Source organism: Ochlerotatus camptorhynchus, unplaced genomic scaffold (assembly GCF_037179485.1).
Source record: "Ochlerotatus camptorhynchus isolate MF236.1 unplaced genomic scaffold, CSIRO-AGI_Acam_v1.1 ptg000100l, whole genome shotgun sequence".
Lineage (NCBI taxonomy): Eukaryota > Metazoa > Arthropoda > Insecta > Diptera > Culicidae > Ochlerotatus > Ochlerotatus camptorhynchus.
In genome coordinates, this window is record NW_027040590.1 from 870001 (window position 1) to 892295 (window position 22295).

The 22295-nt window shown below is 41.4% G+C and overlaps 1 protein-coding gene and 1 pseudogene across 3 annotated transcripts in view; one reads left to right on the forward strand and one right to left on the reverse strand.

Annotated features, from left to right (window-relative positions):
• LOC135698993 (uncharacterized) overlaps window positions 1-22295 on the reverse strand; it is a 580872-nt gene that overhangs the window by 380994 nt on the left and 177583 nt on the right. The window lies entirely within an intron of this gene.
• LOC135698984 (uncharacterized) overlaps window positions 1-22295 on the forward strand; it is a 35473-nt pseudogene that overhangs the window by 563 nt on the left and 12615 nt on the right.

The window sequence follows — 22295 nt, forward strand, 5'->3', positions numbered from 1 at the left end:
ATCCGATCGGGCTACCAAGGTCCTGGGGGCTAGTTGGTCGTTCGGTTGGTCGGAATGCCCGGAAGCTTTCATCATCTCTCATCGACCGCAGTAGCCTCCACTCCGGACGGACACGCTCGATATACAATCTATTTCTGTTGCTCGGGATTCAATCCGTAGCGATGCGTTCATATGATGAAACATGGTGAGCAAAAGCTAACAAAGAGCTGGGAAAAAAGATCAATGAATCAGAAAACAATTTAATGATTGATTGATTTTGTGATCACCGCCGGCAGGAAATGTCCTCAAATGTTAGCAGTCCACCGGAACGTGAGACCATCGGTCGGCACGTTCTCCTATCCGAAAAAGATGGTGACGGACGAGGGATGCTACCCCTCCTAGGAGGATAAACGTTTCCCAAAGCGATTATGAGAGGGGTAGTGAGGCGACGATGTGGTGGTGGTGGTGGTGGTGGTGAAAGCAATGATTTGAGTTTTATAGTTTGCTATAGGCAAGGGGTTGGCAACTGAGCTGATACCCGACGTAAGATTTATTGAGCACAGTGTCAGTCATTTGACCTGCGAGTGAATATTGAAGACGGTTCGGAGTACTCAACGGAGGAGCCGTGCGAAGGTACATTATTCTCCGGAAGGTTGAATCGTTTGAAGGTGGCATTAAATTGCAATAAAGTTGCAGCACGAAGTGAGAACGATTGATTTGTGTGTGGTGCTGCTGACTAAGATAGACGAAAAATTTCATTACTTGGGTTGAGTTTGGGAACACTTTGCCGGACCTTGATTATATTTTGCGGGTTCATTTAAAATTTTCGGAATATCCTTCGAATTATTATATGGATTTTATGGAACTCACTGTCCAGGTATGACAAAGAACGCAAATCCTTCTTTGACTTTATTACGACCCCACTGGGACTCTACGCCGACTCTTAAGTTAGTGTTCTTTGAGCACTTCCACAGTTGGCAATTGAGACCTTTCTAAGCCGTAGTAGCATTTTTGCATTAGCATACAGGGTGTTCAATAAGTTCGAATACAACTTTTCATCGTTGTAGGTGCGCACCATATGCAGTCTGTATATTGGTGTTAACTTTAGACTCATAGGGGAAATGGATGTAATGTTGGCCTAAATGGCTCTAATTTGGACCCATATTCAGCAATCGACTAAATTTTCAATAGCGAAAAATATCCATTAGTACCGTCCCAATGGCGCGTTCATCTAGATAAAATTCATAAATATCAGATGTTTAGCGATGGGCCCAATCTTAGATCCATAGGCCAACATTACAGCCATTTCCTCTACCTATAAACAAGTAACAACTTTCTAGCTTTGGGTGGTAAAAGGCTGCAATTTCTCACCGGTTCACCTCTAACGAACAGAAACCATCAAGGCGGCTGCTGCTGCCCGTGTGGTGGACATGATGAGCCAGTGAATGCGGTTGCGGTTTACCAGAGCACCAGCAACAAAGAGGTAACCCGGAAGCAACTCGGGTGGTTTCGTTTTTCCCACACTACAACAATAACAGCAATAGTCAACAATATACCCGCTTCGTAGGATGGCATTGCTCAGTGTGTTGGGATTCAAACAAGTTTCTGTTTTGAAATAATTAGGTTTGATGTTGGTTTTGCGCTCTGAGGCCACTGTTGGAGTCGGGACAGTCGGTGGCGATGCAACCGGTTTCATTTTACGAATGCACCTTTAGGCTTTAAATGGAGCTAGGCAGCGAAGCATGATTGAAAATTGCACTTCGTGCTTCGTTAGTGTGACATGGCTAAATCATGTGAAATTTTACAGCCCAAAGCTAATTGGTGGTGGTTGCGGGAAGGTTTTCCTCACCACTTCGTCGAATGGAGCCAATTTACGTTGCATGCAATAAAACGAAGAATAGAATGCGTTTTAGTTAATTTTCGGTTGTTAAAAAAACTTCACTTGATCATGAAATGACCGATTGAATAAAGGTATGTCCCTACTAGAATGAGTACGATAAAGTGGATCATTTAAATTACTAGTTAAAACATTCACAATTTTCAATACCATCCTGTCAAAGTGGTGGAAATCTTAATCAAACTGGCAACACTTCCTATTTGAAACTACAAACTCTGCGTCCCAAACAAAGAAACATCAACGATTCCAACCGACGGCGACGGCGGTGGCGGCGCTTGATGGCGATGACAAAGAGCCATCTCACTTTCAAGCGGTCTAAATTTTAATCAAAGATTAAATCTTCGCTTCTCTCGATTCCGTCGCATTTTCCAAACCCCACACCACCCGCCCACCCGCAGATCGTCGCTTAGAAGATGAACACTATCATTTGTTAGCATTTGTTGAACGAAAGCAGCTACACACTGACTGCACTTTGGCTCAGCATAATGGCAAATGATGGGACCCGCTTCTGGCCTGGTCGGGTGGTGGCCGGAGACGCGGCGGAGGGATTAAACATGGAAATGGAAATTGAATTTCTTTTCGATAGCATTAATTCTATTAGCAAGAAGTGCGGAAGAAGTGAAGGCAAAGAAACAGACGTGTTAGCGCTTTCGAGTGCTGCCGTCGTCGTCGTCGTCGTCGTCGTAGTCCTGAGTTTCGATGTTCGGGAAATAAAGAAAACGCGCTGCTGGGAGTGCTCATTGATTGCCGAAATCGAATTGCTGCTAGAGTCCGGGAAAAGAAGAATAGGTGGCTCCACAGCTATTTCAAGTGATTTCCGCAATGACAGGAGGGCGGGTACACTGATTTAGCCCGCAGCCCGCAAGAGTGGATGGGCACGAATCAAGTGCTCCCGGAATCCAGTCGAAACGGGAAAAACGAACAAAGGCGCGCACACGGCACATCCAGTGGAGGAAAATGAATAAAATTATTTACTTAACCTCAAAAAATATTTTCGGGCGCATAAAGGGAAGCTGTGCTGGAGTGACTAGATGGCGAATTAAAGCCAGATCGAATTAATTTGAATACAGTCTTATACCATCTATTTGCGTGGGGTAAATATTCCTGGGGTTCGTTTATAACTTGGTTGGTCTGCTCGGTTTTGCGAGGCGTTTATTTTCATGAATGGAAATTACTGTGTGGGAGTGCTTTCCCAGCTGTTGACTTTCTGCTTAGTTAGTCTAGTCCGCAACGAAGCGCCTAGACGTCGCAGAGCTGTTTCAGCCAGACGATTGATATCGCCTGACTTGTTATTTATGCTAATGGATCTGCGATTTCGACCGTCTGCACCAGATAAAGTTTCGGGCGAATTTTCTCAAACAAAGTTTCATCGGAGTTTTGTAAGTTTAATTGAAAGTTTTCAAAACAACTTGTACCGAAAAATAAACAATTCTAACGTACCCTTCTCTAGATGAACATTTCAAAAGATCCTTTGAATGATTTGATTGATTCTCATCCACTAATAATTCAGCCGAAAAAAAAAACATTTCCTGATGTATTTGACGTTCGGAGCGCTGAAAAAGAATTTCTTTTATCAAACTGTGTGACAAATATAGCTGCATAGCCGTGGATTTCAAAAATGAAAGTCGATGAAGAGAATCGATCAAAGTTTAAAAGACTTTTTGAAGAATTCGTTTTGATTTATTTTCTATCTGAAAATTCTGGTGAGGCAGTGAAGAGAATGATCACAAAAATTTAACGCTCTTATGACTCTTTGTAACAATAGAGAATACTTGCTTTTTGGTTTTTGTGGGGATAGTCTTGTTTCGTATATTTTTATGATGAAGCGTTGTATCACAGAAATGAAGTGGAAGTGTGAACGAATCAGTGTATCGAAAAGTGGGAGAAAATGTGTGTTCATCAAGTGATGCTTGTGGATGCGCTTTACACGGGGTTTCTATGAGCACTCACAATATCAAAGCATACTGCCCATGTAAACTGAAGACAAAGCTTTCCTGCTACCGCTAGATGCGCTAGTGTTCACAAAAATAATATCGGACCACTGTTAGATCCGAAGTTCCACTTCTGTTCTGTGGTTGTAGCCTCAACGTAAATTTGCAGTGAAAGTAGCCACCATCTGGGACTTGCACTGCATGCGGCTATACTCAACAGCAAGATAAAATTTCGTCATCATGGGTTGGACGGGCTCGTTAGCAAAGATGCTTACGTGAAACCTGCGGGAATAAGGGAATCTCCTGCCAACAATATGATCAAACAAAACGATGCATTTTGAGCTTTATCCATCGCTGCATTTTGAGTATTCATGGTGTTTTTTTCTTTAACATTTTAAATTTGTTCCAAATTCAAAATAATTTACAATTCATTTTAACCTAGGTGCTCCAGTTACTACAGTAACTTACCAGCCTTAATTGTTATGATATATATCGAAGTGTTTTTACATTGTTCCTGCCTTGGAAATACAGTATTTTAAACAGGTTTTTTAAACCTGCATGTCAGTATAACAATTGATATCTTAAAACTAAAAACTAAAACTAATTCTTATCAAAGTTTAAAGGAAATTATTAACTTGTTTAAATATTAGAAGTTTATTCGTCAGGCAAAGTTTGGATTTCCTGTTTATAAGAGGATACAACCAATTTTTATATTTTGGCTTGAATGCCCTTAATGTGATCTTTAAAGTTAATTTTTGGTCAAGTACTAATCCAAGATATTTCACTTGGTTTGACCAGGAAATTGGAACTCCGTTCATAGTGACTATGTGACTACTACTAGGTTTCAAAAAGGAAGCTCTATGCTTATGTGCAAATATTATAAGTTAAGTTTTGGAAGCGTTGGGAGAAATCTTCAATTTTTGTAAATAAGAAGAGATACTATCTAAACTTTTCTGCAGTCTGCTGCAAATAACACGAAGACTTCTTCCTTTAGCGGAAATGCCTGTGTCATCAGCGAACAAAGATTTGTGGCAACCCTGAGGCAAATCAGGGAGGTCTGAAGTGAAAATGTTTTACAATATAGGCCCCCTGAGGAACTCTTGCTCTAATAGGTAGTCGTTCAGATTTAGAATTTTGATAATGTACCTGCAGAGTTCTGTCAGTTAAATAATTTTGAACTAATTTCATAATACAGAGTGGAAAATTAAACTTTTTCAATTTAGCAATCAAACCTTCATGCCAAACACTGTCGAATGCTTTTTCTATGTCTATAAGAGCAACCCCAGTTGAGTGGCCTTCAGATTTTGTTACCGTTTGTAACTTTGTTGATGTATTTCTGTATGTTTATCGTATTCTGCATGTCCATTTAAATTTGAATAATAATTGCCAATTTGATACCCCTAGTTTAAGTACACTATACACTACCACAGTTTACTACCAACTGCTGGAATAGGTGATGAGCCAACAAATTGAGTTCAGTGGAACATAGGAGAATGGGTACGAGAAGTACAGAGAAAGGGAACGGCGAGTAGCACGGAAACTTCTTCCGCCACTTGCCAAGTAAACTCAAACAAGAGCAGTTGCATAAGCTAAAATCTGTTAAAAGTTTAGTGAAGAAGAGTAAGAGTGTCGTAGTAGCAGGAGTGGATAGAGAGAGAGAGAGAGTCAGGACCCGTTAGTTGTGAGGGTAGCTTTTGGTGGAGAACTGGCCTCTCGACGATACCGAGGTTGGACTCGGTAAGATTAGGATTTGGGTTCCACCCCAAATGGTACCGAGAAGGTCTCCACACACCCGTGAAATCCAAGTCTGCCATCTCCAAGCCTGGAACCACAGACTCTCAGCATAGCCAACAATTGTTCGCCAGAGTCCGCCATTGTGCTAACCGACCGGCGTCGCCAGACGGTTTCACCGAGTCTTCATCAGCCTCACTGTTTCCCGCCATCAAGCTAGCCACCATCATCGAGACCACCACCACCAGCACCATCACCCCCACCAGTAAATTCCAGCAGCCACCGGCCGGTCAGGTATTACACACCACACCCCCCCCACACACACACACCATGTTAAATTAGGGAAAAAAATGGTAAAATTGTATCTTTTTACTACACCTTATCCGAGGTCTGATTTGCCGAGTAAAGTACTCCAGCCGACCTTGAGACTCAGAAATAGTTCTCCAGCTCTGCTAGCCATCAAAAGAGGTCGTTGAATGACCCACCCTCATTGGTAGGCCGTTGCTTAGCCAAGCCCGCCGAGGTGTTTGTCCTGGTAGCCCCCTAGGTACCCCACCCTAGCAGCAACAATTTGTTTGAACGAATTAAATTGGTAACTCTTAAGAGTTAATGAGTAGTTGAATGTCCATGGCGAAATCCAAACTGCTCATCTGCAAAAATAGAGTTCGTATTGATGTTAAATTATTTTTTTTCAAAAAGCTTACTTATTGAAGAAAGCAAACTTATTGGACGGTTGCTAGAAGCTTCAGCTGGATTTTTATCCGGCTTCAAAAATGGAACAACTTTTGCATTTTTCCATTTCTCAGGAAAGTATGCCAAATGGAAGCATCTGTTAAATAATTTTACCAAAAATGACAAGGTACTCTCTGGGAGCTATTTTTTATGAGGATATAGAAAATTTCATCACCACCTGGAGCTTTCATATTTTTAAACTTTTTAGTTATATATCTTACTTCGTCCAGGAATCATCAAAAATATTCTCTCGAGAGAAAATATTCAGATGATCCCGAGCAACCTGATTCTCAATAGGTCTAGTAAGACCCAAACTGAAATTATGGGAACTCTCGAATTGCTTAGCAAGTTTCTGAGCTTTTTCCGAATTTGTGATCAAGATTTTACCACCTACTTTAAGCGCTAGAATAGACTTTTGAAGTTTTTTCAAAATTTTTGTGAGTTTCCAAAAGGGTTTGGAACTCGGATCTAATTAAGAAACATTATTTTCAAAAGATTTGTTCCTCAGGGCAGAGAATCGCTTTTTAATTTGTTTTTGTAAATCACGCCAAATAACTTTCCTGGCAAGATCGCGTGTACTTTGATACTGGACATTTTTAAGACGGATCTATGGACATTTTTAAGACGGATCAGCTGAAGATCGTCGTCTATTATAATTGAATCGAATTTAACCTCGCATTTTGGTACTGACGCAGCTCTTGCTATAGAAGCGGTCAGAGATTCAAGAGCATAATTAACATCATTTTTGGTTTGCAAAGGAATGTTTGGATCGAAGTTATATTCCATAAATGTTCGATATTGCTCCAAATAAGCTCTATGGTAATTGAAAGTAGAGCTGTTGGGATTAGAAATTATTTCTTGTGATATTTCAAAAAAGAGTGGAAGGTGATCAGAACCGAAGTCAGCATGAGTAACTAATTGGCTACAAAGTTGACATGAATTAGTTAAGACCAAATCAATAGTTGAGGGATTTCTTGCTTAAGAAAATATGTTGGGCTGTTTGAATAGTGTAATAACCTGCAGAACAATCATCAAACAGAATATTACATTGGAATTGGTTTGAGCATTATTCCATGAGCGGTGTTTTGCATTAAAATCACCAATAATAAAAAATTTAGACCTATGACGGGTAGGTTTCTGAAGGTCACCCTTGAAAAAATTCTTTTGGTGGCCTACGCATTGGAATGGCAAACTGTAGGATCGCTTTGCGAGTCTTACATTCCCAAAAATTGGATTTGTGGTTTTCACCACAATTTGAACATTTAAATTTCTTAGGATCTTCCTTCACAGGACAGTCGTCCTTTGCGTGAGAGGAATCACCACAATTCATTCATTTTGCCGGCATATAGCAATTTTTAGTTCCGTGACCCCATCGCTGGCACTTACGGCACTGGGTGAGGTTTTGGAATTTTTGCCAGTCTTCCTGAAATGTTTCCACTTCATTCGGACACGGAGCATAAGGCTAGCTTTTTCCAAGGCCTTAAGGTTGTTTAGTTCACTAGACTTGAAGTGAACTAAATATAAATCATATGATTTATTAGTAATCTCGTTGCGTGAATCACCAGGACGGGATTACATTTTCATTTTGATTACTTGGAGTGGCACAACTCCAAGTAATTTTACCAGTTCATATTTGATCTGATCCAGGGATTCACCACTGGGCAGTCCTTTCACGACAACCTTGAACACACGTTCAGTGTGTACGTAACAATATCAGAACCTACAAGAAGCAAAAAGCACCCAAAAGGACGGATTCACAGAGAGCTTCTTCGAAAATACGGTCACAGAACTTGTATGACGTTCTTCTTCAAAACCAAACCGGTGCATTTTGATGGACGACGAGACGAAAACGGACACATAAATAACTGTCAGAATGAAATTAGGTTAGGTGCGCATGAAAATTTAAAAGTGGTAGCGTCGCAGTTCAGAAAAAAAAAATAGTGAGGAAGATTAAACGGGTGCCCGGGATGAACCTTCCTCGACGGAAGAAGCAGCACCGACAACCGGAGATTAGATGTCCGATTTCGAGTATTACGAAGAGGATGAAAACGACGATCGAACGTCCTTCTACGGAACGCCAGATCCGAAGCAACTAGTTTCTAAAATTCCTTGCAGTGGCTGTGGTGCATTGCTGCAATGCGTCAAACCGTGCATTCCCGGCTACCTTCCCAGTAGGTGTTTAAGAATAAATCTAAGCAGCAGCTTAAAAAATCACCATCTGCTAGATTGGTGCCAGATTACGTCGAGATTATATCCTCCATTAAGGATATGAAGTCATTCGTCCTGTTGCTGGTTGGTAACATTTTGCTAGGCTTCTGTGTAATAAAAAAAATGTTATTATTTTCTCTTGTAATCCCTTTCAGATGGATCTCCTCAATCTCCCGTGCTCCATCTGGCCAGGTCTGTCGGAAAGTCGAACAAAGTCGAGCTTCTTCTTCGGGACTGCCCCGGCTATCTGAACAACATTCGGAACAACTTTCCTGGAATTCACCAGAAATAACATCAAATACGTGTCGCTCATTTCGGTCACCACCGGTTACGGAGTCGAACAGCTGATCACTAAAATCCACAACTCTGGGGCACACGTGGCGGTATCTATCTGGTCGGATGCACCAACGTCGGCAAGAACTCCCTGTTGTCCGAATCTGGCATCTGCTCACTATGCTTCTGCTACGTTGGAGATGCTCAAGAAGGAAAAAGTCGATTTTGTCGAAAAATTTCAAAATCCCTGAACTTACCTGAACTGCGTCTTATCGAAAGATACTGGGCAATAATTAAACGGCATCTTAAGCAAGATAGAAGAGAAGCAACCTCTGTTGACTGCTTCAAGAAAATTTGGTCTGCAGTACAACGAAAAGTTAAGAAGAAAGTTGTGCATAATCTAATGGGCAGTATCAAGAGAAAAGTCCGAGCGTTCTTCAAAAATGAGAAGTAAATATTCAAACTCACGTGGTATCGGTCATATGTGTTTTTACGTGTACGTAAGTAAAAAATTTGTGCTGCTTCTCAGTAAGATACTTGAGAAGACATTTGAATCAGCCAATACACGGCATTCACCCCGACGGCCAATTTGCAGTGCAAACTTGAATTTCACGAAATTCAAAAGTTCCGTGCGAAGAGCATGGAAATCGGAAGTGGTTATCACAATAGGGGGAATCTTTTCCTTCTTGGCATTTAGCTGGGAAAATTTATTAGAATTTTTCCTGAATGGTGGATCATTCTCATCATCCGTGAGCAAATCAAATTGATTGCTCAAATTAACTTCATCAGAAGGGGGATCAAGATATTGCCCTTTTCTTTTGCCCTTAATGGCGGCAGTAAATGTTTTATCTAAATCGACTTCCAAGCAGATTACTATAAGAATCTGAAGGATCGAAGAGGATTTTTCCAAATCGATATCCAAGAAGGATAACCTCGGGTAGGGTCCAAACAAGGATTGAAGAGGAATAAGAGTCAAACAAGGTAGACAATTTACAGGTTGAGTACTGAAAAGTGCTGTTTAAATTTGTTGTAGCTTTAGGTAGTACTTCCTTCAGCAAAAAGCAAATATGTAGATCCGCACGGCAAGAGAGCACGCTGCGGATTGGTAAAATTATTAACTGCTTAGGCTGAGTGTGAAAGCACTGCACTACAGTGTTGCCACATTTTTTCAAGTTTCAATCTGTGTTTTCATAGCCAAAATATTTGTTATCTGTATCTGGCTGAAATCTGTAAAAAAAATGAAAAATTTAATCAAAGTTTAGAATCTTGAAAAATTACTATAGTTTTTTTTTCCACATAATTAATCTTATTTAAAAATTACGAAATCTTAAAATAATGATTTTTTTAAGAGATTTGAATATTAACAAGACTGAAATTACAATATTGAGCGACAAATCTGCTTCCGACTGAAAATGAAGTAACAATTACATTTCCAATGAATTTTGTTATTTTTATGTCTGAGATTATGAAAATCTGGCCAACTCTGTAATCCATCTTTGTTCTTTGATTTCTAATATGACGATATTCAAATTTCGAAATTTCCAGTTGACTATTAGAGAAAGTTTGCTAAGATGGCTTGTTTCCCCATTGATAAGGTTAATTAAACATTAAAGGCTGACGCACAATGTGTAAGTTTCCGGGTTTTTTGACAGATAATGCATGGGCAAACTGTCGAAAAACCCGAAAACTTATCCATTGTGCGCCGGACTTAAGAATGGGAAACTTTCATTGATCCCAACGAGAGATCTGAACATCAGCAGTACCTTCAACATTATTGAAGATAATACAACCATATTTTATTTGGTGAAAAGTACAATTTGGATTTGATGTTCAGAGAGTGAATTCAAGCTGCTCAAATGGAAGAAATGATTTTTTATCGAAATTAATATTAAAAAAAAATATATCAAGTATATTCCACTCATTTGCAAAATCTGTACATTTTTTTAAAATCTGTAATCTGCACATACAGATATCTGTATCACAATATTGAAAAATCTGTATAATTACAGAAAAATCTGTATATATGGCATCACTGCTGCACTATTCAATTTATTGCTCTGTCCAGACCGTTTGTACAAAGCTGGGTTTAGACTAGGCAAGTCAAATGATCAACTCAGTTGAATTCAATTGGCTTGAAAAGTTGAGCCTGGTTCAACTTTTTTCAATTCAAGTGAGTTGATCAAGTCAGTTGAATGGCATGGTTTACACGTTCAATTCGCGTTCAAGTCAGTTGAATTCAACTGACTTGATAAATTGACTTGCCCTGTCTAAGCCCTGCTTAAAGGACGAGACAATGAAATAGCCAACAAAAACTTTCAGTCACTCATGAACAGGCGACAGGCGACTCACACCGCTTGCCTTCGCTCACACAGAATGTAATTGAGGCATTTTTCCATAGAAAATGTACGCTCATTCATTCAAAACAAGGATTGGGTACCATCACGGAAGAATAACCGTGCTGACTGAGCTACTGTCTGAGTGCTCGGCTGTCAGTGACTCGTTTACTTTCCAATCATTCAGACTCTCACGAGGCAGTGAATGATGAGGCAGATGGTAGTTCATGATGACTCATTACGCACTGCGCCTAACAAACAATTATGCAAAGTTCCATGTAATTTGGAGAAGATCGAGCAACAAATTCATTTGTTTTGATGCTCTTTGAACTGCTCTTTGAAAACTGACCAATGGCTTGGAGCTTCAACAGTTGCTTGGACTTGAAGTAAGTTAAAGCTACTTTCTTGATTTGTGAACGATGTTCTACAAACTTGAGCATCCTTAAGCCGCCCCATCTTTAAACATCAGTTATCCGAGACCTAACACACTGAATGACATATCATGATTATCAAACATGTTCCGTTCTCAGCCCTTATTTCCTCAAACGGGACCGGTAGTAAAGCTAGCTCTGCACCATCTAACGATTACGGAGCGGAAACGAAATTCACCGATCCTTATCAGTTTTATTGCAACTTTCCTTTGCTTCGCTTTCCTCGTGAAACCATTCTCGGAAGGGCACCACAGACCCAGCGTTATTCTCCCAGGGCCGGCAGGGCGGTAAAACCCATTAAAGTTTATCTAAATCAGCAATCGCATCACCTTTGCATTTCTCACACATTCCGAGTGTAATGCACTGCACGACATCCACCGCAGTGCTCCGAATGTCGTAACCCGTTCGCGGGAAGGATATTCCTTTGAACCAACTTTCCATCACGTTTTACAACCCGCACCTCACCGCATCGCAATAAACCACACCGGTAGGGCAAGCGTTCAAGACGGTGGAACGAAAAATGTGTTAAGATTATCACCGATATGCGTTAAAAGTTACGACTCTCTTCTGCTTGTTGGGAATGGTTTAGTCGTCTTAACCAGATCTCATAAAAACACTCAGCCGGGGAAAAGTTCGTCTCCAACTGTATCATAGCCGCTCAAGCTAGAGGAATAATCCGAAGATCCATAAGATGACAATTATCTTCTTGTCGGCAGCAGTTAAGCGAATTTGTCAGGCGAACCGCAAAACCACAGGTGTGCATGTTCCGAGCCCAGTAATGCGTGGGGTCAGCAGAGAAATTCATCCAGCAAACAATTCGCAACAACTTATGCCGAATTGTTGCCCACTCCACCGCGCGCCCAAGGGGAGAGAATTCTTGCCATTTTGGACGTTTCTGCTCGCCGCCCACGCTGACGGTGATAAACGAAGAAAGTTTTTCCCTGATACGGAAGAATAAGCTCGAACCATCCCTTCCGAAAGACCGTTGTTTCGCATAGCTCAGATTATTACGATCGTTTCACTTCCATTTTGTGTCTTATGCTTCCTCAGCACGCCTCGCCCCGCTGCTACTGAATGGTTGCTTCCTCCCCAATCGCCGCATCCTTTGCCGGTTTTCCGCTCGTACACACATCTATTCGATTGCATTTTGCTAATCTTTGACCAGCTTCTTCCCACGCTTCCACCTCGCCACAACTTCCTCCCGCACCGTTTCTCGCTTTCTTACAGCTTTAATCAATATTGATTTTGTAATTTGAGCATGTACACATAAAAGATAAAACGCTTTTATGTGACTTCGATTCTGCTGCTGCTCTGACATCGTTGTCGTCGTAGTCGTCGTCGTCATCATCATCATCGGTGTTGTCGCACTGAGTATGGTCGATCCGGTCGTCTCTTGCTTGACGTGTGACCCTCATCCCCAAATCGAGCCTCGCTTTCATGTGCACCACTTTCATCCTCATGGCGGCGGGAGGGAGGAGCACACTCGTTGCTAGATTAAATTATCTCTAATGATTACTTCCCACGAATCCAGCCAGACCAACGACGTTTCGGTGATGCGATGATGGTAGAGGATGGTACTTACAGTGACAGACGCAAAGCGATGGATGTTACGGAACGAAGCATCCGTTTTTGTGGAATATCTGCACCGAATTGAAATTGGACGCAGCTTTTGCAGGTGCCCCATTCTTTTCTTTTCGGATGGAGCTTTAAAAGGATACAAAGCATGACAGTTCGTTGTTTGTGGTGTTATGTACAGTTCATTAATCAATTTTTGGCATTTATAGAGGAAATAAGGCATTCCAATGGGTGGTGTCAGGCGAAATAATTCAAACAGGAAAATACAATTCTTGACGTTTAAAGTGAATTACCATGGTTGCCCGTTAATCAGAATGTTTTAAAGCTGTACACTCTATAACCTAAGCTCTGCTAATCTGAAATTTATCAAACGTCATTTACATGTACAATAGGGTAGGTCAACTTAATAACCCCCTGTACCCACTGCTCTTTCAAGGCGTATTAAGGTCCCTAAAAACTGTGTAACGAATTTGGGTATAATCTCGATTTGCAGGAGAATTTTAAATTTTGTTTGGATAAAAATATGGTAAACGGAACAATCCTATTATTTATTTATTTATTTATTTATGTATTTATTTATTTATTTATTTATTTATTTGGAGGGAAAAGCCCACACTAGTAGGCGCAAAACCTCATCATTTCAGTGCCAACAGATACATTTGCTTGAACTAAGTCCTAAACATATAAAAAGATATTAATGATAACATAATTAGCTTAATTTAAGTACAGAAAACAGAAACCGCCAGGAAGTTAAAAGTACATTATAAAACAGATTCTTAAGCCTAACAAGGGAAATATTAAAATCAAAACAGTTATAACATTTGTTGAAAATCTTGCACATGCTAGTTAACGGCTCATTTGCGCCGTAGTTTGTGCGAGAAGCCGGGATGTTGAAAAAATAATAAGAACGTAAATTTACGCGTCTGATATTGACATTCAACTGCTGCAGAAGTGAACCGCAATTTATGTCCGATCGCAATTAATATAGCCTTAGAGACGCTTCGGCGAACACTAAGTAATTGTAGGGACATCACGGCTTTGATAACTAGGGGGCTGTTCATAAACTACGTAGACAGTATTGGGGGGGGGGTTGGCAATTGTTCACGGTCCATACAAATTTCAAAAATTTTGTATGGACAATTGTCTACGCAGGGGGAGGGGGGGGTCAAGAATCTCAAAAAAACTGTCTACGTAGTTTATGAACAGGCCCTAGGGAGATTGAAACAGCCCAAACTACGGAACAGTACTCTAATGTGGAGCGGACTAGCGAACAATAGAGTGTTTTTAACACTCCGAATACGATGCCTCCGAAAAACGTGTAACGGCAAGTTTGCAATGGCATAACTTAGCCATTTATTAATGAATTTCAAAAATTGTGGTACCTTTAGAATTCCTAGGGTTTGTAGATAATTTTGATTGTAAAAAGATTGAAAATAGAGTCGTCTACTTTTTTTAAAAAGCGAAAAGAGTTGTTACACGTTTTTTTGAAAAGTGTGTTTGTAGGGTTTTGCAAGTGGCGGAAGATCTGTTATTTAGATAATTGGGCACAAATGTTCACAACTAGCCAGAATACAGTCATGGTTTCTATATATGGATCCTGGAGACAACGGAACGGTCTTCGAAAAATCCGGAACAACCGTAAAAGTGGTCAATCCATGAACTTGATCCTAGAGCTCTGCGATTTTTTTTGGAAAACATTAGGAACTGTCATATAAAAAAATATTTGAGGTCGTGACATAAACATGTACCTGGATGGCCATGGGACCGTCCTCCGGAAGATCCGGAACATCCGTAAAAGTGGACAATCCATGAAACTGATCCTAGAGCTCCGCGTTTTTTTAACATTAGGATCTGTGATATAAGAACGAATTTGGGTCATGGACCCAGATGGCCAACGAACCGTCCAGCGGAAGATCCGGAACATCCGTAAAAGTAGTAAATCCACGATTCTGATCCTAGAGCTCCGCGTTTTTTTATAAACATTAGGAACTGTGATGATAGAAATAATTTGGGGTTGTGACATAAACATGAACCTGGATGTCCATAGGACCGTCCTCCAGAAGATCCGGAACATCCGTAAAAGTAGTAAATCAACGATCCTGATCCTAGAGCTCCGCGTTTTTTTAACATTAGGATCTGTGATATAAGAAAAAATTTGGGTCATGGACCAAGATGGCCAACGGACCGTCCAGCGGAAGATCCGGAACACCCGTAAAGTGGTAAATCTACGATCCGGATCCTAGAGCTCCGCGTTTTTTTAAACGTTTGGTAGAAAGAATTTGGGGTTGTGACATAAACATGAACCTGGATGTCCATGGGACTGTCCTCCGGAAGATCCGGAACATCCGTATAAGTGGTCAATCCATGAAACTGATCCTGGAGCTCCACAGTTTTTGAACAACACTAAGAACTGAGATGATAGAATGAATTTGGGGTCGTGACATAAACAATGACCTTGATGGCCATGAGACCGTCCTCCGGAAGATCCGGAACATTAATGAAATTGGAAAATTCACGAAACTGATCCTAGAGCTCCGTGTTTTTTTTTTTTTTAAAGTTAGGAACTGTGATATTAGAATGAATTTGGGATTCGACCCAGATGGTCATCGGAACGCCCTTCGGAAGATCCGAAAAATCCGTAAAAGTGGTCAATGTATGGAACTGATCCTAGAGCTCCACGGTTTTTTTCGAAAACACTTGGAACGGTCATATATAAATTAATTTGCGATCGTGACATAAACATGTACCTAGAAGGCCATGGGACCGTCCTCCGCAAGATCTAGAACATCTCTAAAAATGGTCAATCCTCTAAACTGATCCTAGAGTTCTACGGTTTTTTCGAAAGCAGCTGTGGAAATGCGATATAAGAAAGAATTTGGGGTCATGGCATAAACATGGACCCACATGGCCATGGGGCCATCCTCTGGTCCAGAACATCCGTAAAAGAGGTCAATCAATAAAACTGATCCTAGAGCTCCGCAGTTTTTTTTTCCCAAAAACATTAGGAACTGTGATATAAGAATGAATTTGTGGTAGTGACATAAACATGTACCTAGATAGCCATGGGACCGTCATCCGGAAGATCAACAACATCCGTTAAATGGTCACTCCATTAAATTGAGAGGTGGAAGCATTACTATGACGAGCACCTCAACGGTGATTCAGCAGAAAACGAAGGTGGCATGGCGACAGACCTTGGAACACGCTCAGAAGACGACAGGCTACTGGCCCCTGATCTTCAAGAAGTTGAGGAGAAGATCGGTCGGCTGAAGAACAACAAAGCAACTGGTGTAGATCAACTACCAAGTGAGCTATTAAAATACGGTGGTGAAGCACTAGCTAGAGCAATGCACTGGGTAACTGCCAAGATTTGGTAGGAGGAGATTTTACCGGAGGAGTGGATGGAAGGTGTCGTATGCCCAATCTACAAAAAGGGTGACAAGTTGGATTGCTGCAACTACCACGCGATCACAATGCTGAGCGCCGCCTACAAGGTACTCTTCCAAATTATATGCCGCTGCCTGTCACGAATTGCAAGAGAGTTCGTGGTGCAATATCAGCCGGGATGATGGGTTCATATTCGCGATTCGGCAGGTTCTGCAGAAATGCCGCGAATACAGCTTGCTTACACATAATTTGTTCATCGATTTCAAATCCGCATACGACACAATCGATCGTGATCAGCTATGGCAGATTATGCACGAGTACGGATTTGTGTCTGCTGTTGAATAGAAGTTGTGATCAGAAAAACAGGGATAGACACGAGTGGCACGATCTTCATGGAGTCCATCCAGCTTCTTGGCCTCGCTGATGACATCGACATCATGGCACGGAACTTTGAGACGATGACGGAAACGTATATCAGACTGAAGGCTGAAGCTAGGCGGATTGGACTTGCCATCAACGAATCAAAGACAAAATGCATGAAAGGAAGAGGTTAGAGGCGGTCGATGAGTTCGTGTATTTAGGCTCACTGGTGACCGCCGAAGATGATACCAGCAGAGAAATCCAAAGACGCATTATGAATATCCATATAAATAATTTTATCCATATAAACATGGATCTGGATGGCCATGGAACTGTCCTTCAAAATATCCGGAACACCGTAAATTTTTCATACTGTGAAACTGATCCTAGAGCTCTGCAGTTCTTTTTTACACACTGATATAAGAAACCACTGGATCGCTTTTACGGATTTTCCGTATCTTCCGGAGGACGGTCTTATGGCCATCAGGTACATGTTTTTGTCACGACCACACATTCTTTCTTATATCACAGTTCCTAATGTTTATGGAAAAAAAAACTGCGGAGTTCTAGGATCAGTTTCATTGATCGACCTCTTTTACGAATGTTCTGGACTTACCAGAAGATGGCCCCATGGCCATTTGGGACCATGTTTATATCATGACCCCAAATTCTTTCTTATATCGCAGTTCCACATGCTTTCGAAAAAACCGTAGAACTCTAGGATCAGTTTCGAGGATTAACCATTTTTAAATATGTTCCAGATCTTGCAGAGGACGGTCCCATGGCCTTCTAGGTACATGTTTATGTCACTACCGCAAATTAATTTTTATATCACAGTTCCTAACGTTTTCAAGAAATCCACGGAGCTCTAGGATCAGTTTCATGGATTGTCCACTTTTACGGATGTTCCGGATTCTTCGAAGACCGTTCCGTTGTCTCCAGGATCCATATATAGAAACCATGACTGTATTCTGACTAATTGTGAACATTTGTGCCCAATTATCTAAATAACAGATCTTCCGCCACTTGCAAAACCCTACAAACACACTTTTCAAAAAAACGTGTAACAACTCTTTTCGCTTTTTAAAAAAAGTAGACGACTCTATTTTCAATCTTTTTACAATCAAAATTATCTACAAACCCTAGGAATTCTAAAGGTACCACAATTTTTGAAATTCATTAATAAATGGCTAAGTTATGCCATTGCAAACTTGCCGTTACACGTTGGCGTAAAGTTTTTTACCCACCGTATTCGGAGTGTTAAACAGAAAATGTCCCTTAAGTCTTTGGCGAAACGAAAAATGAAACCAAGTTGAGAAGATGCCTTAGTGGAAACATAAACCACATGGTCCTTGAAGGTGAGTTGTGAATGAAGTAGAACGCCTAAGTCTTTGATGGTAGATTCACGGCTTAATATGTGCTCCTGCAGGCATAACAGATAAGTGATTTTTTTTTTCCTGGAAAACGTTATAATGGTACATTTAGAAGCATTCAATACCATCCTGTTCTTGTCACACCAAACAGCAAAACCGTGTTGTTCAGTCGCGGTGTAACTAGAGCATGTGTGTTTTAAATAATCTAGCACCAATAGTTCAACAAGTTTTGAGACTGCACATAAAGCACGGTACTTGGACACCGACTGCTTATTGCCTTTCTTGAAGGCCGGGAAAGATCCCAGAATCCCAAGAGAGGTTGAAGAGGGATGCTAAAGGTGCAGCCAGCACTCCAATACAGTTTCCATCAGGGCCAGTTCTGAAAGAATTTTTCAAACGAAGGCCTGCTCTACGAACATCATTAGTCGAGATAGGCGGATGCGGCCCAACAGCAGAAAGCAGAAAGTACGGGAACATCACTTACGGTGGCTACGATGTGCTCGTTAGGTAAATTTTCTTTGACGAAGACACTGCTGAATTGTGACATCAACAGGTCAGCGATTCCCTCCGTATGTGATTCTTCTCGATCCGTATTGTACATGGTAGAAGGTAATCCCGATTCCTTCCGTTGATCGTTCACATGATTCCAGAAGCTCTTGAGATTTGCTTTGAGTTTAGTTTGTAGATGGCGCTGATGGGCTTGATAATGCTGTTTGACTTATACTGTTTGTTAACGAGGTTGTACTTCCTCTTCGATGCATCTCGTTTGGATGACTTCAGTCGCTTGAGTCGGTGGTTGGTCCAAGGAGGGTTACTAGATATGGGTGGAGTTGTCATGGGTCGATCGCATACATGACAATATTCGAGAAAATAGAAGTGGCAGCATTCACGTCATGATCTCGGAGCTCATCGTCCCAGCTGATGTTTTCGAAAAAGGTTGCCATTCCCTCGAAGGCAGTCCTACCGTAGTCATACGATACGCTGTCCACGGTAACCCGAAAAGTGCAAGCCTGATATAAGTGTAATGATAACTGCAGAGGTGAATGATGTCTACAACGTTTAACTAGTGGTTCGTATGCCTCTTGAACCGAGCAATTAGAGGCGAGTTCACGGCTAAGGAAACATAGATCAAGCAGTCTATGATTTTCATAGGAGATCCCGTTCCGTTGCAGAAGATCAGCAGTATTGTAGCAATCTAATGAATGATAAATGCTACTAGAGGTGTAATATATGAGTCATTAGAGCGAGGATGAAAGAATCCTGTTTCATTCGATGCCAAGTTGACTGAAGCAATATTGAAATCACCAACAACAAGCATTTCGTCAGTCGCATTCATCTTGGATACAACCCAAAAAAGTGAATCAAAAAAGTGTTTATCGATCAACTCAGAATCGTCAAGTCGATCCGGGGGTAAATAAAACACGCAAATGAAGACCACTTTCAATGGTAGGGTAACAGTGACCCACACCTGTTCGACACGTGAGCTATTAGGTGAATGAATTAACCGAGAGTTAAAAGTAGATCGAACTGCTAGTAAGACACCACCGCCGGAAGCTTTGAATTTGGAAGATTTGATATAGGCCAACAGTTCGTCAGCTGAAATATCTGAAGCTTCGAGGAAGTTGTTGGGAATCAAGTGGAGGTTAGCTGCATTTTCAGCAACAGCAGCCTCATGTAGACTAATCATGTTTTGTTCGAGATTATGGGAGCTGACGATGTGTTGGCCTTCTCAACAGGACTTATCAGATGAACCACCGGGACGATTCAGTGGAACCGATAGTGGAATGGGTTTGGGATTATTTTTTTACGATTCTGGTTAGCTTCCAGAAAGGCTTTGTACAATGTGGGAGAGATAGGATCTTATTGGTATTATTATTACGTTGTTACTGAGATCCGCCATCCTGGCCTGAATGATATTTGTTGTCTCGACGCAGTGTTGATATTGAGCCCAGCTGACACAATGGTAGTTGTGCCACGCAGCTTTGAATCGGTTCACCGAGGAACCAACTTCGGCCACCACCGGATAGTGGTCCGAGCTGAGTTCTAGGTAGACAACGGGTTTTGAGATGTGAACCATGTTGTTGATGTAAACGTCGATCGTGGCGTGAGTACCGAACTGACTCAGCCGGGTGGGAGTGTCCGGACTCAAAACGTTGTTCAGGATGGTGCCGTTTTGATTGCGCCGACTGTTGCCCCAAGCTTGATGTTTGGCGTTCAGGTCACCAAAAAGGATGAAGTTTGAAGATGCCGTCGTGTTAGCATAACAACATCTCGTCGTGCTGCCGACTCGTCCCTGATGTTGACTTGTTTGGGGCAGTAAGCCGCAACGATAGTGATGGGGCCGACAGGAGAAGAAACTTCCACCCCTACGGTTTCGATGATCTTCAGCTGAAAACTTAAAAAAAACACAGCAGATGTTTCTCCTTAGCGCAATAGCCACTGCTCCTCCTCCTCCAACGTTGGTTCGATCAAGCCTCACGAACCGGAAATCGGGAAGGTAGACGTTAATTTCGGGCTGAAGGTGGGTTTCAGTTATGATGGCAATGTCGATGTTCCGTTTATTGAGAAACTCAATGAACTATATGCTCTTGCTTTTGAGCGTGTAAGCGTTCCAGTAGACTAACTTCAGCACTTCAGAGGTCATACTAGATGACGAAAAGTCCCAGAGTGTAAATCTGGTCGTAACGGGTTTTGCAACTGCGCAAACGTGTGATAAGCTGGGTGAATACGGGGATCAGTTGCTCCGCTGTGAACAGAGCATCTGTGTTTGAGCTTCCTCCATCATCTCACAAGCGCCGGAATTGTGTTTTTGCCACATTCGTTACAGTGAACAGTAAACAGTTCGTGCATTGAGTAACGTCACGATGTACTGGCCTGTACAATTCTCATTTTACCACGATGTGGAATATAGCTCGAACATTGTGCAGATCCTCAATACACGTTGAATTCTTCTCGATGTGGACCAGATACAGCTAATCACACGTCATGACGAGTCATCTTGAAAATTTGGACCAGTTTTAGGCCTTCAGTTCATCCAACAGTGTTTCGGTAGCCATGTCCGGGAAGCCACGCAGCACCACCTTGAGCGGCTTGTTGACATCGAGATCGTGGGAGAAATATTCCACCTTCAGTTTGTCCAGCATGGCTCAAACCGGCTTGTAGTGTTTCATCGCCGGGACCATCAGCTTGTAGCCCTCCATGCAAAAACGGATGTTAATTTGGAGACCTTTACTAATGTAATAGTCTATAGTCTCCGCAAGCCATCCGGACTGATGAATCCCAATTTACGAAAAACGACGGAAGTTTCTCCTTCCTTTCCACCTTCGGTTCATCGCCATTTTCCAATACGGCGTAACGGTTGTTTGCCAGCAGTTTCTTCGATGCCAACTGAGCGTCGGCGGCATCTGATCGGGTTCGTTTCTCAGTCTGAGTTGTAGCAGCGTTCCCCATGCTAAGGTTGTGCGATACTTCACCAAAAACCACGAAAGACAGTACGCGAACGCTATTGCAACGAGCTTTCCGAAAAACTCGGAAGAGTGAGCTACCGAACTGAACTGCTTGACGCAAGTAGAGAATCGGTTAGTTGTAGTTGTACATAGTAGTTATAAGTAGTCTTATTTTTTCAATTCCAAACAAACCAATACCACTAAGATGGTCATTCATTTAACAGTCCTGATAGGACTAGGAACATTAAATAATAATTAAAATTATTTCAAATGAGCTAAAGTTGAGAAAACGCATCTGTGTCACTTGAAAATTCATACCACACAAATTCAAAATATAAAAGTGACTATGACCCCATCCCTCGCACTTACGGCATTGGGTGAGATTTTGGAAATCACCAGTCTTCCTGAAGTGTTCCAACTTTACTCGGACATGAAGCTTAAGGTTTAGCTTTTGAAAGGCCATAATTTTTTTTTTTTAGTATACTAGACTTGAAGTGATAAATCATTAGAAATCCTGTTGTGCAAATCGCCAGGACAAGATTTCATTTATATTTTTATTACTTGAATTAACTCCAAGTAAATTTGTCAATTAATCTTTGATCTGATCCAGGAAATAATTACTGGGCAGACATTTCAAGA